This window comes from Rhineura floridana, chromosome 9 (assembly GCF_030035675.1).
Source record: "Rhineura floridana isolate rRhiFlo1 chromosome 9, rRhiFlo1.hap2, whole genome shotgun sequence".
NCBI lineage: Eukaryota > Metazoa > Chordata > Lepidosauria > Squamata > Rhineuridae > Rhineura > Rhineura floridana.
The window spans coordinates 79319941-79337951 of NC_084488.1; positions in this window are offsets into that span (position 1 = coordinate 79319941).

The window sequence follows — 18011 nt, forward strand, 5'->3', positions numbered from 1 at the left end:
ACCTGTCCTGTCAGGCCCAGGATGCAACTCAGGAACCAGACCAGAGGTTGTAGTTAATTCGTGTTTTATTAGAGTAATGTCCAACAAAGACTGCGCTTTCTCATGAAGCAATACAGGGATACAGGTCCTGCGACATTGGGAGAAAGTTGACAGAGCAAGGGGCTGCTTCCCGCCTGTTCTTTAAGAAGGGGCTAAACGGGCGCGCAACCTTTCGCTCCTCCTTAACTCCCCCTCAGGTACTGCCCACCTTCCCCCCCTTCTCTCCTGTCTTTTCAACCGTCTGCGTGTGCGTGGTGAGGGGGGAGGTATCACCTCCTCCTCTTCTGAAGTGTCCGATTCCCCTATGGGTGATAAAAGAGGAGCTGAGGGTAAACCATCTCTCCGCCTTTCTGCTGTGATCAGCCTTCCCTCTTGCTCTGAGCTGTGGAGAAGGGAGGGCCTGGGAATGTCTGGGGGGGATTCTAAAACTTCAAGGCTCTCAGGCTCCCCGTTGCTAGGCGACCCTATCTCTGGCATGTCCTCTGTTTCGGCTTCGCTCCACAGAGGGTAAGTTCCTCCCTCCTCCCTCTGCCAGCCATTTGAATCCTCTTCTGACAACCCCCCAGGAGCCCAGCTCATCCTCCCGACACCATCCCCCTTCTCAAGCTGTGCCCCCCTCCCCCTGTCTGGCTTGGGGCGGTGAGGAAAATGTTGATGGAAAAGTTTTACTAACTCTGGAGCATGCACATCATCTGCATTTTTCCATGATCTGTCAGCCACTCCATAGCCCTTCCAGTGAATCAAATACTGCAGCTTGTGGCGTCTGATCCTGGAATCCAAGATTTCCTCAACTTCAAACTCAAGCTGCTCATTTATCAGGAGTGGGGACCCAGGAGGCTCCTCCGGCCGCAGCTCACTGGGAGGGGCAGCTTTCGTCAAGAGGGATCGATGAAACACAGGATGTATTTTAAACGTGTCAGGTAGCTTCAGCCGGTACGCCACGGGATTAATTTGAGTTTCTATTTCAAAAGGACCCACCCTTTTGTCTTGTAATTTTCTACATTTGCCCGGCATCTGGAGGAAACGGGTGGACAGCCATACCTGGTCTCCTGGTTGAAGGGGGGGGCCCTCCTTCCTGTGCAGGTCAGCAACTCGCTTGTACTCTGTTTTGGCTTCGTTTAACTGCTGTTTCGGTGTTTGTTGCGCCGCTTGCAATTCTTTTAGGAAGTCCTCAGCTGCCGGTACCAGCATTCCTTCTGAGCTGCTTGGAAAGACTTTAGGATGGAATCCATAATTCGCGAAGAATGGGGTTTGTTGAGTGCTGGAGTGTAGAGAATTGTTGTAGGCGAACTCTGCAAAATGCAAATATGATACCCAGTCAGTCTGTTGATAGGACACATAACTTCGTAAATATCTTTCCAAAACGGCGTTCAAGCGTTCCCTTTGCCCATCTGTCTGGGGGTGATGGGCGGAGGAGAGTTTTAATTCCGTCTGCAACTGTTTCCACATTGCTCTCCAAAATTTGGCTGTGAACTGAGTTCCTCGGTCTGAGACTACACTGTTTGGCAACCCATGCAGTCGGTAGACTTCTTTGATGAATAACTTGGCCGTTTCCTTAGCCTCTAAGGCCCCTGCACAAGGGAGGAAATGCGCCATTTTGGTGAGTAGATCTACCACGACTAAAGGCTGTCATTCCTTGGGATTTGGGTAGATCAGTTATAAAATCCATGGAGAGATCCTTCCAGGGTTCATGTGGGACAGGTAGCGGTTGTAACAGTCCTGCTGGTTTTCCTGTTTGTGTTTTTGTCCGCAGACAGACAGAACAGGACTTTACATAGCTTTCAATATCCCTACGCATTTTAGGCCACCAGAAGTCCTTGGCCACGTTCTGAATGGTCTTGTAAATCCCAAAGTGTCCCGCTGTGATGGAATCATGGCACTGGCGTAGGATTCTGAGCCTTAATTCTCCTTCTGGCACATATCTGGCTGTTTTGAACCATAATAGTCCATTCCTCCAGTGAAAGGTTACTTCTGAGTCTTGACTTTGTCCCGTCTCCTGCCCATATTTTAGTACGTGTGCATCTTCTTGTTGTGCCTTTTTGAGTTCCTCTTCCCACGAAGACTGGCATGATCCCAACATTAATTTCTATGGCGGGATCACGTACTGAGGCTGGTTCTCGGATTCACTTTCTTTGTACTGTGGCTGTCTGGATAAGGCATCAGCTCTCTGGTTTTTGGCTTGGGCTTGGTAAGTGATCTTGAAGTTAAACCTGGTGAAGAACTGGGACCATCTTATTTGTCTCTGGTTCAGCTTTCTGGCAGTTTGGAGGCTTTCCAGGTTCTTGTGGTCGGAGCGCACTTCGATCTGATGAGGGGCCCCCTCTAGGTATTGTCTCCAGTTTTCAAAAGAGTCCTTGATGGCCAGCAGCTCCTTCTCCCAAACTGTGTAATTCTTCTCTGCAGGCTTTAACTTCCGAGAGAAGTACGCACAGGGGTGCAGCTCCTTTCCTTCTTGGTCTAATTGCAGAAGGACCCCCCCCCAATAGCAAAATCTGAAGCATCTGCTTCCACGATGAAAGGGCGGGTCGGGTCAGCAAAGTGCAGAATGGGCTCGGAAGCGAACCTTCTCTTCAGCTCCTCAAAGGCCTGGGTGGCATTCTCTGTCCATTGAAACTTCTTCTTTCCCCTTAAACAGTCAGTCAGAGGAGCTGTCAATTTGGAAAACCCTGGAATGAACTTTCTGTAATAATTGGCAAACCCCAAAAACCATTGTACATCTTTTTTGGTGACAGGTTGGCCCCAGTCCAATATACAGCTTACTTTCCCTGGGTCCACCTCCACGCCTTCCGCTGAGATTCGATATCCAAGGAAGTCTAGAGACTTGAGGTCAAATCCACATTTCTCTAATTTAGCATACAGGTGATTTTCTCTCAGTCTCTGCAACACCGTCTTCACATGCTGGTCGTGGTCTTCCTGGTTCTTTGAGAACACCAGGATATCATCTAAGTAACAGATTACATATGTGTCCAACAAGTCTCTAAACACGTCGTTCATGAATTTTTGAAAAATTCCTGGACTTCCACAAAGTCCGAACGGCATGACCAGGTATTCATACTGTCCGTAAGCGGTCAAGAACCCTGTTTTCCATTCATCTCCCTGCTTCATCCTGATCAGATTGTACGCTCCTCTCAAATCCAACTTCGTGAAGATTTTTGCAGAGCGCAGTAGGTCCAACAACTCTGAGATCAGGGGCAGCGGGTAGCTGTTGGGGATGGTGATCTGGTTCAATGCGTGATAGTCGTTACAGGGTCTGAGTCCCCCCCTTCTTTTTCACAAACAATAGTGGCGCTCCAGCAGGGGATTGTGAGGGGCGTATGAATCCTCGCCTCAGGTTTTTATCCAGGAATTCCTTCAGGGCCTCCCTCTCAATCTCTGTGAGAGAGTAGATTCTCCCTGATGGGATGCTGGCTCCTGGCACTAGATCAATCGCACAGTCATAAGGGCGGTGGGGGGGTAAAGTCTCTGCCTCCTTTTCATCAAACACATCTTTGAATTCTTCATACTTTGGCGGCAGGGTCACTTGCTCGATCTCTTGCACTGCCCCCGCTAAGGTGTTCTTGATTCCTTCAGGTTGACAGTTCTCCTGGCAATACTGTGAGGTGAACCACACCACCGCCTCCTTCCAACTTATTGTGGGTTCATGCTTTGCTAGCCAGGGCATTCCCAGAATCACCTCAAAGTTCGAGAGATCTGACACGTATAGCGAAATGAACTCTTCATGCCCGGGGATTTGAACTTTCACTTCCTCCGTGGCTTGTGTCACCCCTCCTGACTTCAGGGGTCTCCCATTGATAGTCTCCACAGCTAGGGGAGCGTCCAGTTTCCACCGGGAAATTCCATGACGCTTGACTAACTTTACATCAATAAAATTTGTGGAGGCTCCACTGTCAATTAAGGCAGTGGAATTAAACACCACTCCTCTGGAAGTTGTAATCCGAATAGGCAAGACCAACACCCCCTTTGAGGGAGGTTGGATCGTTGGGGGGCCTTTATACAACGCTGTCCCCAGTCCACCGGCCTGCACGTGGACTGGGTGTTCTAGTTTCCCAACGGCTCAGCTTTCCCCCCTTTTAGTCCACAGTCTCTGGCCACGTGGCCCGGCTTTGAACAATAAAAGCATAAACGTTCTCGGCGGCATCTTTCCTTTTCTTCTTCCGACTGTCTTGGCCTAGCCCCTCCCTGTCCCTCAGCTGTATTACCTGCCATCCCTGCAGAGGGAAGGGTCTTGCTGCGAGATGCCGAGGCTGAGTATGTCGGGACCTCCTGCTTCCTTTCCAGGCGCCTTCCTTCCATCCGGTGATCTATCTGTAGGCATAGCCGGATGAGCCCTGGTAGGTCAGCGGGGGGGGAGGTCCTGGCCAACTCATCCAGGATTTCAGCATTTAATCCACTCCGGTACATAAACATCAGGGTGGCGTCATTGTAACCAGTTTCCTGGGACAGAATTTTAAAAGCGTTAGTGTACTCGGAAACAGTCCCTTTAGCTTGCTTCAGAGTGCCTAGTTGCTGCGCTACTGTTTCAGCTCTTTGCGGGTCTTGGAACATCTCGGTCATCTCCTGTATAAATCCTCTGTACCTTCTTAAGACAGTATCTTTTCTCACGAGATACGGAGTCACCCATTTTGCAGCTTCTCCCTCCAGGAGGCTAATCACAAAGGCCACTTTAGCCCCATCGTCTGGAAACTCCATGTGCCTGACATCCAGATATAACTCACATTGAGCCACGAAAGTTGCCAACTGATCACTTTGTCCCGCGTATTTTGGGGGCAATCCAATGGGAACCTTTACTGCGGCAGCTGGAGGGGCTGTTTGCATCTGGTCTATCGTGGCCTTCAAGGTTTGATTATCCATCTTCAGCGCCTTGACTGCTGCTAGCAGGGCTTGGACATCCGTCTGTAATTCAGCTACCTTAGTCCTCAAGAGTTTCACTTCTTCCATCTCAGAAGTGGGGTTCGTCCCCCCCGCTGCTCCCTTTGACATCTTGTCCCAGTCAAGTGAAGAGAGCGTTGAGGGTGATTTAGGTGGCTCTGTCAAGCTGTCAGGCCCAGGATGCGACTCAGGAACCAGACCAGAGGTTGTAGTTAATTCGTGTTTTATTAGATTAATGTCCAACAAAGACTGCGCTTTCTCATGAAGCAATACAGGGATACAGGTCCTGCGACATTGGGAGAAAGTTGACAGAGCAAGGGGCTGCTTCCCGCCTGTTCTTTAAGAAGGGGCTAAACGGGCGCGCAACCTTTCGCTCCTCCTTAACTCCCCCTCAGGTACTGCCCCCCTTCCCCCCCTTCTCTCCTGTCTTTTCAACCGTCTGCGTGTGCGTGGTGATAAAGGAGGGGCTGAGGGTATACCATCTCTCCGCCTTTCTGCTGTTATCAGCCCTCCCTCTTGCTCTGAGCTGCGGAGAAGGGAGGGCCTGGGACTGTCTGGGGGGGATTCTAAAACTTCAAGGCTCTCAGGCTCCCCGTTGCTAGGCGACCCTATCTCTGGCATGTCCTCTGTTTCGGCTTCACTCCACAGAGGGTAAGTTCCTCCCTCCTCCCTCTGCCAGCCATTTGAATCCTCTTCTGACAACCCCCCAGGAGCCCAGCTCATCCTCCCGACATGTCCTAACCATGATTGCATAGGAGTAAATCCCATTGAACTCAATAAGCATGCAAATGATCAGACCTGCCTTTCCTCTCCTTCCTCCCCTCCCCTCTTCCTCCCCCCTGTGCACTCCAGGCCTCCCTCCCTCCCCCCAGTCAGTTTTACCTATCCTAAGCATGATTGTATGGGAATAAATCCCACTGAATTCAATAAGCATGCAAATGATCAAATCTGTCTTTCTTCTCCCCTCCCCCTCCCACCTGCTCCCATCCTCCTCCTCCCCTCTGCCCTCCCTCCCCTCCCTCCTCCTTCTCCTGCTCCCCTCCCCATCCTCTGTGGTCAGTTTCACCTATCCAGAACACGGTCTTGTCTTTTATTATTGGATGAGTTTCAGTTGGTGCAGCTTGAGGAAGTGGACAAGGTGCTTGGATTGGTGCGGGCGACCACGTCTGCTCTAGATCCTTGTCCATCTTGGCTAGTGAAGGCTAGCAGGACTAGTACCACCGGCTGGGCCAAGGAAGTGATAAATGCCTCCTTGAGTGAGGGAGTAGTCCCTAGTAGTCTCAAAGAGGCAGTAGTGAGACCTCTTTTAAAGAAACCTTCCTTAGACCCAGATAACTTGAACAATTATAGACCGGTGGCGAATGTCCCCTTTTTGGGCAAGGTTCTGGAGTGGGTGGTCACCGGTCAACTCCAGGTGCTCTTGGATGAGACCGATTATCTGGATCCATTTCAATCCGGTTTTAGGCTTGGTTTTGGCACTGAAACAGCCTTGGTCGCCCTGTATGATGACCTCTGTCGGGAGAGGGACAGAGGGAGTGTGACTCTGTTGATTCTCCTTGATCTCTCAGCAGCGTTTGATACCATCGACCATGGTATCCTTCTGGGGAGACTCGCGGAGTTAGGAGTTGGAGGCACTGCTTGGCAGTGGTTCCGCTCCTACTTGGCGGATCGTCGCCAGAAGGTAGTACTTGGGGAACATTGCTCGACTCCTTGGACTCTCCATTGTGGAGTCCCTCAGGGGTCGGTTTTGTCCCCCATGCTTTTTAACATCTACATGCAGCCTCTGGGTGCTGTCATCAGGAGTTTTGGAGTGCGTTGCCACTAGTACGCTGATGACACGCAGCTCTATTTCTCCTTTTCATCTTCTACAGGTGAGTCTGTGGATGTGCTGAATCACTGCCTGACCGCGATAATGGACTGGATGAGAGCTAATAAACTGAGACTCAATCCAGACAAGACTGAGACATTGTTGGTGAATGCCTTCCCTGCCCAGATGGTGGATGTTTACCCTGTTTTAGATGGGGTTACACTCCCCTTGAAGGAACAGGTTCGTAGGCTTGGGGTTCTTTTCGATCCTTCCTTGTCTCTTGAGGCGCAAGTGGCCTCGGTGGCAAGGAATGCGTTCTACCACCTTCGGTTGGTAGCCCAGCTACGCCCCTATCTGGACAGGGATGACCTCGCCTCAGTTGTTCATGCTCTGGTAACTTCTAGGTTGGATTACTGTAATGCGCTCTACGTAGGGCTGCCCTTGAAGACAGTTCGGAAGCTTCAGCTAGTGCAAAACGGAGCAGCCAGACTGCTGACGAGGACCAGCTGGTCAGCGCATATAACACCTGTTCTGGCCCGTTTGCACTGGCTACCCATTTGTTTCCGAGCCAGATTCAAGGTGCTGGTTTTGACCTATAAAGCCTTACACGGCGTGGGACCGCAGTATCTTGTGGAACGCCTCTCCCGCTATGAACCGACCCGGTCACTTCGCTCAGCATCTAAGGCCCTCCTCCGGGTACCAACCTATCAGGAAGCCCGGAGGACAGTTACTCGATCTAGGGCCTTTTCTGTAGTGGCCCCCGAACTGTGGAACAGCCTCCCCGAAGAAGTACACCTGGCGCCGACGCTTCTATCTTTTCGGCGCCAGGTTAAGACCTGGCTATGCTCCCAGGCATTTTAAGCGTTTAATGTTATAATTTTAAATCTTTTTTTGTTTACTGTTGGTAGGTTGATTTTATTGTGATATTCTGTATTTTAATCTTTTGTACACCGCCCAGAGAGCCACTCGCTATGGGCGGTTTAAAAATGAAACAAATAAATAAATAAATAAAAATAAATCCTAAGCATGATTGCAGGGGAGTAAATCCCATTGAACCCAATAAGCATGGAAATGATCAATCAATTCTCAGCAAACTTGCACAGGATCCCATTTCTTACCTCCCAGATTAAAAAGCAGAGACATTCACTAATAGGCAAAAAACCTTGTAGTTTAAGAATGTACCTACATATATTTGTATCCAATTTTCAAAAGCAGGGAATTTGGGCAGCTATAGTGAATGCACCAGGAAAGCAGGAGACCTGACCTCCTCTCTGAGATATTGTACTGCCCTACAAATTTGTCAAAATGCAAACACAATTTGGGTTGGTCTTTCGTAGTGCAATCCACTTCCTGTGTAGCTTGGAAGAATTTGATAACATGTGCCTCTGAGGATCTGGTGAGTGGTGGCAACACCTGCAGTCAGCCCAAATAATTAGTGGGTGTGATTCTGTCCCGCCGTCCTATGTATGTATGTGTTTCTGTCTGACTGTCTGTTCATCTATCTGTTCATTCTGCACAGAACTATATTTTGGCACACCACAAAAGGCATTCTACAGGAAAGTTGTACTGGAAGTACAAGAAACCAGGGGGATTGGCTTAAAAAAGAAGCATTATTTAAAGATTAGGTCTGAATCTGAAGACCACACTGAGGAAGAGAAAACTGTCAGCTGTCCAAATTAGTAAGCATGCTACAGTGTTTTCAGAGCACTCTTAAAGCAGTTTGGAATGTGCTAATTATAGTCATAGTCAAACTTTATTGCCTAGCCGTAGGCCTTTGCAATATATAATATAAAATTTACAGTATTAAAAATAAATAAATAAATAAAAATACCAGCATTTAAAACAGATAAAAAGTCCATATCCATGATACTACTCACTAAGGATTGGTTAGCAAAACTTCAGCATACTTCGCCCGTAGCTTTTGGGCAGCGAAGGCAAAGAGGGCTACTCTGTGTGTGACTAATGGGTCCTGGTCCGATAAGAGATGGACCATGATTTCTTGCAAAGTTCCCTGTTGTAACAACAAACCATCAAGGAATTTAGCTCTCGGGTGGGCATATAATGGGCAATCCAGCAAGTAATGGGGTAGATCTTCGGCCACCTCTGCTCCGCAAATACATAATCGCTGGGCCCAAGGGACCTGGCTATAGCGACCTAACAAGACCGCCGTCGGCATTGTCTGGAACCTTAGGGCGGTAAAAGCGTGTCTAAAGTTTGTTGGCATAGGATAGGACACGTAACTAGCCCTCTGATGATCTGACTTAATTGCTCCATACAACCTTGAAAATTTGGAATTATTAATGGCCAGACGATCAATCCAGAAGCAGTGTTGAAAAATTGCATCTTTCAACTTAACTTGGTTCAAAATGAGTAAATTCGGGGTTGTTATCTGGTACAAGTGATATAGGCTTTCTATTCTGGAGCACAAAAACTATCATTTAATGCCTGGTCATAGCAGAATTTTGAGAGTTTGGTAGAAGCATTTTTTAAAGATTCCCAGAAATTGAACAGGGTATAATGAGCACGGGCTCTAATTTGGGGGAGGCCAAGTTCTGCTCGGAGTAATGCAGTCGGCGTGCCTGGGGGGAGGCGGAGGAGTTTTCTTAAAAAACTAGTTTGAATTTTCTCAAGGGAGGACAAGATGGAACTTTCCTATCCCCAAACAGGTGCACCGTATATAATCTGGGGAAGAACTTTGTTTGTATAACTTTTTAGGGCTGGGAGGACTAAATTGCCTCCTACTGTTCTATAGAAGCTCAAGATAGCCCCACTGGATCTTAAAGCTGCTGTTTTAGTATTGTTTATATGTTTTTTCCAGGAAAGATTATCCTGGGAAAAAATACCCAAGTACTTAAAAGCTTGTGGTTTAAGAATGTACCTATAGCCCACAGCTATTTCTATCAAACTTTAAAAACCAAGGATATTGGACAGCTATAGTGAATGTACCAGGGGAGCAGGACACTTGACCTCCTCTCTGAGATATTGTACTGCCCTACAAATTTGTCAAAATGCAAACACAATCTTTCGCAGTGCAATCCACTTCCTGTGTAGCTTGGAAGAATTTGGTAACATGTGCCTCTGAGGATCTGGTGAGTGGTGGCAACACCTGCAGTCAGCCCAAATAATTAGTGGGTGTGATTCTGTCCCGCCGTCCTATGTATGTATGTGTTTCTGTCTGACTGTCTGTTTGTCTGTCTGTTCATTCTGCACAGAACTATATTTTGGCACACCACAAAAGGCATTCTACAGGAAAGTTGTACTGGAAGTACAAGGAACCAGGGGGATTGGCTTAAAAAAGAAGCATTATTTAAAGATTAGGTCTGAATCTGAAGACAATACTGAGGAAGAGAAAACTGTCAGCTGTCCAAATTAGTAAGCATGCTACAGTGTTTTCAGAGCACTCTTAAAGCAGTTTGGAATGTGCTAATTATAGATATAACTACAGTAGGGCCCCACTTATATGGCAGGTTAGGGACCAGGCCCCCGCCGTAAAGCGGAAATCACCATAAAGCGGAACCCATTGACTATAATGGGTCACGTCACGTGAAAATGACATGAAAATGCTGCAAAATGCCGCAAAAGTGGCTTTAAAACGGGGAATTTCCCCTAATTGAAAGCCGCCGCATCAGTGGAATGCCAGAAGAAGAATGCCGTAAAGCGGGGCCCTACTGTATAGGTGTTTTTTTGTTGTTGTTTAATTTGTTAAAATTCGGCAGCACATATACTAAAATTTGTTAGTCACTTTTCTTCACAAAAGTGAGCCCAAAGTGACTTACAATCAATAAACTAGCTGGATAAATTCCTATAAGACTTAATTTCTACTTGGAAGGAGGTGGAAAAGCTACCTCAACTGGAAGTTCAGGACAATATAATTTTTTTAAGTCAGTGCTAGTCTGGCACAAAACAATGAGAAATGTATGTTGATAGTTTGGGTATTGCAGAAATTCTCTGGTAAGGAAAAGAACACAGAATATGAATATATGTGTGGTACAATTACAGAGCCAAAGTGATGCTAAACAAGTGCCCTGCCTCTTTTTTGTTTTTTGTTTTTAATAGGGATTTATATAAACATTTCTATAAAGCACACTTTGTTTACAATCTTTATAACAGTTCTAATTTTTTTAACAACCGAAAATACATTCAATAAAGAAATGGCAAGTTATGTAGCTATCAAGATTTTTTAAGTTACTGTGTATGGAGAAATCTCTACACTGGTCACTTCTGACAGTTTTGAATGTGGATCATGAACACCTATAGCATCACCATTGTGTAAAGCTGTTGGTGACACTGTAGCCAGATAACTATTTGAAAATCACACATGTGTGCTAGATTAGAAATGGGAACTCTCCAAGCCTCCTGCAGCCATTTAGAGTGCTGCATGTTCCAAAGGATTTTAATCCCCGCTGCAGGCACCGGAAAATGATATCTACTTACAAAGATTCAGTTCAGAAAGTGACTGCATGTGTATTATACTGTGCTCCAGTTTGAATTGGATTCAGTCTTTGTAGAGTCTGTCACCTACCAAGGAGAATGAAGGTCAATTGATATAGGATGAAACTCTGTAGTCAATGAAATTAAATTGATTTGTAATTTGAATGCAAGAAGTGCATACATGGGCAACTGAAAGGAATACAAGAAGCATTCAAGTGTTTTAAGTGGGTGGATGGGTAAGTTAGTTCTCTATGCTGAAACCAGGCTTTGAGAAAGATGAAAGCTAATTCTGAGTTAATTTTATGTCTCAAAATCACTTTCTCTTAGAAAAAGGTATCCATCTGCGGTAGACAGCCTGGGTTTCTCCTAGAGCAACCCTGTGTTTAGCAAAGAGACTTGCAAAAATGTGTGTAAAGTCTAAATGCATCTTTTGGTTAACGTGTTGTGTGGGGAATCCTCAAGTCTGTGCTTTTAAGGGGAAACTGAACCCCCCTTCATAAGAGAAAAATGAACTTTTAAGAAAAACAAATCTCTCTCTATTTCCACCCCCCAAGAATGAACATTATAATAGTTGTCTGAAACTTTACCAAAAGCTTCTCACATGTCTGTTTATTTGAGATTCTCCAAACTTGTGTGGTTTCCGATGAACAAAAAAGAACCCCATTCTTTAAAGTTTAATTTGGCTAAGGAATATATTGACTGCCCAAAGGGCCAGGAGACAACTCCAAAAAAAAAAAGCTTCTGTGAGGCTTGGACGTTTATCTGTAGTTGTAGAGTAGATCTTTTAGTTTCTGACCATAATGTGCCTTTTTGTGCAATGAATGAACGTTACTGACTTTATGTAGGGTTATCATTCGGCCCAGAATAACGATATGTTTCAGGACCAGAGATGACAGAACATTGTGCATCAATAGCCTTTTCCAAACACTCTAAATTGGGGATGGGAAACCTTTGACCCTCCAGATGTTGCTGGGCTACAACTCCCATAATCCTTGACCCTTGTCCATGTTGCTGGGGGGCTGATGGAAATTGGAGTCCAACAATCCATGCACCAGCCCAGACCCTGAGATTGACTTTGAGTCCCTTCTCTGTGTGCCATTTCTGAGGGAGATCTGGAGAGTGGATCTCTATCTATGAAACACCTAGCTGACATCAACTTTGTCATTGTTTCAGCACCATGCATCCCCCCCCCTCCATCTGGGTAGCAGCAATGTCTGGATGTTCTTCCTTTATGTTTTTATAGTCATAGAATAGTAGAGTCCCCTTGAGTTCAACTCCCTGCTCAATGCAGGAATCCAAGTTAAAGCATAAGTGGCTGTCCAGCTGCCTCTTGAATGCCTCCAGTGTTGGAGAGCCCACCACCTCCCTAGGTAATTGGTTCTATTGTCATACCGCTCTAACTGTCAGGAAGTTTCTCCTGATTTTCAGCCAAAATCTGGCTTCCTGTAACTTGATCCCATTATTCCATGCCCTGCAATCTGGGATGATTGAGAAGAGATCCTGGCCCTCCTCTGTGTGACAACCTTTCAAATACTTGAATAGTGGTGTCATATCTCCTCTCATTCTTCTCTTCTCAAAGCTAAACATGCCCAGTTCTTCCAGTCCCTCCTCATAAGGTTTTGTTTCCAGTCCCCTGATCATCCTTTGGTATGCGTATGTATTTTTATTATTGTATTTCATTCTTGCTCTAAGTTGCTTCAGGACATTTGTTCTGGGAAACAATATCTGCATTAAATAAAATGAATCTTAACATTTGGAAGGCCACAGGTCCCCCCTTTTTCTAAATGGCTTCAAATAATGCACATAGAGGGGCCCCATTTTGCACATGAATAGGGACTCCCTACAGATGTTCTAGAGAACACCAGGAGCAGAGCCTGCTGTCCCTCCTGTTCCCACCATCTAATAATTAGTAGTCTGGTAAGGGCTTATGTTACTTAGCAGCTGCTTAACATCTAATATTGAGATGCCGTCTGTTATCTTAGAATAACAGATGTGGAGAGGGGAAGGGAAATTGAATGGCTGGGATCCTGAACAGGATGCACTCTACACTGCAACATTTTATTAAAAGTCCCACTTGTTTATGCTAATGTAATGAATGGTATTGTTTCAATGCTGTGCAAATATTGAACACTGGTAGCTCCTTTGCACTGCTCTCAGTTATCAGCATTGGATGAAGGGAGTGTAACTTTTAAAAGTTCTCCTTCCTCTCAGAAGGAGCCCAGGGCGGCACACAAAAACACTAAAAGCACTATAAAACATCTTTTAAAAAAAGACTTTCAAACACAGTAAAACAAAACATCTTAAAAACATTTTTTTTAAAAAAGCGTTAAAAACATATTGAAAAGCAATTCCAACACAGTGCAGACTGGGATAAGGTCTCTACTTAAAAGGTTTGTTGAAAGAGGAAGGTCTTCAGTAGGCACCGAAAAGATAACAGAGATGGTGTTTGTATGATATTTAAGGGGAGGGAATTCCAAAGTGTCAATGCCACAACACTAAAGGTCCACTTTCTATGTTCTGTGGAATGGACCTTCTGATAAGATGGTATCTGCAGGAGGCCCTCACCTGCAGATTTCAGTGACTGACTGGGTATAGAAGTGGTAAAATGATCTTTCAGGTATCCTGGTCCCAAGCTGCATAGAGAGGACGTCCATGGAAATGGTCTCACTTTGCTCAAGCAGAAGAGTGACTTAGGATCCAAGCTTATATGTGTGGGTTTCACATGATAGATGTTAATGCATTTATATGTGCTTTGGGGATGAGTAAAGACATTCTCAAGGGTTGTGCATGGAATAGGCAGGTTTTAAAGCATCCCTGTTTGTATCCTTATGTACACTTGCATTTTTCAAAATCTGGTAAAAGCAAATGCAATACTTTTAAGAGAAAGTATAACAGTTACTCTTACCAAATTTTGAAAAATGCATATTCATAATTTAGATGGAAGCTCACCATATAAAATGACTAATTTTACATTGGGTCTGACTATGTTACTGATCAGGTGAAGGTGGCAGCAAGGGAAAAATAAGCTGCTTTATACTGACTTAGACCCTTCTATCTAACTCAGTATTGTCTACAGTTCTACACTGACTAGGAGTAGCTCTCTAGAATTTCAGACAGGGGCTTTTCCTACTTCTACCAGAAAATGCTGGAGATTGAACCTGGAACCTTCTGCATGCAAAGTATGTGCTCTACCTTTGAACTACAGCCCCTCTCGGGAAGATTTTCCCTGCATATCATATTGGTTAGTGCCCTGTGTTTTCTTTTGCTTTCTCCTTCATCTTGTGGTTGAGCTTGCTTTCTTGGATTCATTGGTAGCTCTGTGTCCTGCTGACACTAATATGCAGTGCATCTGCACTCATGTTTTGACACTGTCATTTGGATTTTGTGGGCTGAGTTATGTGTGACTGGCCTTGGAACAGGAGGTTGGACTACTGCATGGTCTGTTGGCTCCTTCCAATTCTGTTAATTTTTCAGAGGAGCTGATCATGCATTAGGCCTCCACTGTCTGATCATAAATACCAATATCGTGTTACAAAAGATGCTGGAGGTAATTCCCCATGTGAAAACACTGTATTTCTTTTGCACAGAAAAATAGAGTAATGCACAGTGTTCTCCTTTGTTTATTTGTAATGGCCCCAGATTATTCTCCAGAGGTGTGAAAGACTAAACATTGTAACAGACTAAGCAGAAATACAATGATTAATTCTTTAACTGCATGTCAGAGGTAGTAGATTTGATGTCAAAACCCTCCTATGCAGTTCTTGATTGTTTCCATTTGCTAACATGAATTCAGTAATTGTCTGACTAGGGAAAGCTAAATTAAATTGTGATGTCAACATATGAAGCTACCCTTTACTAAGTCAGATAATAGGTTCAACTAGTCTAGTCTTGTCCAACTTGCAGTAGAAATGTATTCAAGTTTTCAGTGAAGGTCTTTCTTTAATCTTTACCCATCTGTTTTCATTTGTGGGCAAAAAACAACCAGGCAGAAAATGTTTTGGCTGCACTTTGTTAAATGAAATGCTCAAAATGTTGGGTACAAATTAACACAGTTGGGTGTCATTGGTTATTTGGTCCTGAAGAGGGCAGCAAAGAATCCTCTTTAGATAAGAGGGAGATCTCTGAAGAAAGCTGACTCCTCACATACTATGGGGCACTTCAAACACTTGTCTTGCCATCAATCTAGATTGCATGGTGGAGTAGCAGGTGTCCGATACATATCCAGTCCACTATGTATCCATAGACCCTATAAAGCTTGGGTCCTGAATATCTCAGGGTGTATCTCCTTTCATTTGACCCCCTCACCAATCACTTAAGATATTCTGTTCTGTCTGGAGGCTTCAGCAGAGGCTTCTGGATAGTATCTCCAATAATCTCAAACTATCTTCTGAGAGAGTTCCACACAGCCTGTTCTCTGTTGAATTACTTCAGGATCTTAAACAATTTTTTCAAGAAAAATCCAGAATGTATTTGAAAACTGTTGTTTGAAATCTGTTGAATGGCTACCACTATCCCTTGCTCTACTATTTATTTTAAAAATTGTACTGCTATTTTGTTGTTTAATTGTATTTTAAAATTCTGTTTTGATTCTGTTTTATTATTTTGGTAGTGGTTGTTATCTTTGTTATTAATTTAAACTGCTGTGAAAATATCTTTAAACAATGGTAGGAAGAGATTTTAAAATAAAATGAGTAAGATCAAGGGTGACATAAAATTATAGAGTTGGAAAGGACCTCAAAGGCCATCTTGCCCAATCCCTTGCCAGTGGAGGAAATCCACCACTACAGCATCCCTCGTAGGGAGCCATCCAACCACCCAACTGCAGGTCTTTATGAGCTGCCATATATGTATGTAGGGGACATTTGTATGACCTTTTATAGAGGAAAGAATTGTATAAATTGGCCCTACAGCACATCCTGGTGTTAAAACTTAGGTTTTATGTGCTCTCTCTCTCTCTCTCTCTCTCTCTCTCTCTCTCTCTCTCTCTGTGTGTGTGTGTGTGTGTGTGTATATACACCATGCTTCACTGCCATACAACCAGGATCTATGGTTGACTGAGTGCAGGAGCCAACCCTATCATAGCTAATGTCATATGCCCTATGATATTGTTAACACAACCCAATGCCCGAGTCTCTCGACTTCAGGGGTGCCAGCACATACCTTGGGTTTAGTTTCCTTGGAGTGAAGGTCACTGGAGACTAGGGTTGCCAGGTCTCTGGTTTTTGCCCAGAGACTCCAGTTTTGGGGGGTCCTGTCTGGGTCTCCAGGTGAATCACCTCAATCTCTGGACTCTTAGCTTTCTTTCTTTAATTTTATTTTTAAACATTAAGTTTCTAGGTGGTCTGGTTCAAAAGATATAAACCAAAATGTCAGCTGCCCCCTGGCAACTTCTGTTAGTACTGGCTGCTCTAATACCTGCCTTTCAGGGTTTTAGCCAATAAGTGAAGTCAGGGTTTATTTATTTTATTCATTTATTATGTGATTTATATCCTGCCCTTCCTCCCAGCAGCAGCCCAGGGCAGAAAACAGAAACATTAAAAACACTTTAAAACATCATAAAAAGACCTTAAAATACATTAAAACAAAACAATGCTAAAAACATTTTTTTTAAAAGCTTTAAAACATCTTTTAAAAAAGGGTTAAAATATATTATTAAAGAAAACATATTAAAAGCAATTCTAACACTGATGGAGACTGGGATAGGTCTCAAGGGACAGGGTTGTTATTGACAAGATTTGTTGACCCCCCTCCCCCAGCAATACCTAAACCCTATTTCAAGTTCTGAGAACAGTTTCCTTTTCCTGCTTGTCTCATATCAGGAATTCAGTAAATATATAGCTTTCAGCAGTGTAAAGAGTACTTTCTCTGTACAAGATTGGGACTTGCTTCTGAGTAAACATGTATAGGATTGCACTATAACAGAAGATCACAGCAGGATAAAAATGTACATGCAGGGGTTTTTTAATTACTTGCAAAAATGGCATATGATACATTTTATCTATCAAATAATTTTTAAACAGACGTTTTAAAAGGTGTACATGCTGCAGTGTTATACTTTTCTGATTAAGGAGTCAAACAAGTTTAAACTTTACTGGACTGTTGAAGAGGGCAGTGTATTTGTCTCATCCATAACCTTTTTTGAAAACCTTCCCAGTATGAAGCTTTTCTGGCTGTAAAGCTGCAATACCAATTCCACGTACCTGGGAGGTAACCCCATTGAATTCAGTAGGACTTACTTTTGAGTAGACATGGTTAGGATTGTGCCAAAAATCAATGGGACTTTTGAGTGACCATAGAAAAGGATTGTGCTGTAAATCTTTCTCGCTCCCTCCGATCGTTTTTTTTTAAGCAATTAGGCAGGGCTTACTTAGGTGTCACTGCAGGAAACTAATATTTTGGCAGGAAACTAATATTTTTTAAAAAAATGTTCTGCAATGGCCAGCTGGTTTTGACTATAAACTGTTATATGGGGTGTATGTATTTTTACATCTCCAGTGTGTGTGTATATGGAATCTTTCCAACAACCCTGTGAGGTAGGGTTGGAAACCAAGGTAGCTCACAACAAGAAATAAAGATATTTAAAATCCAATAACAACAAAACAAGTATAAAACAGTTGCAAAACAGCTTAAAGTGGCATGATTTCTGAATTTTGGACTGAAGTTCCTTATCACTGAATTACAGTCCTGCACATGCTTCCTTGCCTGAGTAAGCCCCATTGAATAAATTGGAACTTGCTTCTGAGTAAACATGCATAACATTGCGCTATAAATATATTTACAGATTGTGTAAATAATAAACATCTTTGACATTCATGCTTATATAAATATTTATTCATACTATGTCTTGATATGTAACTGATTTCAC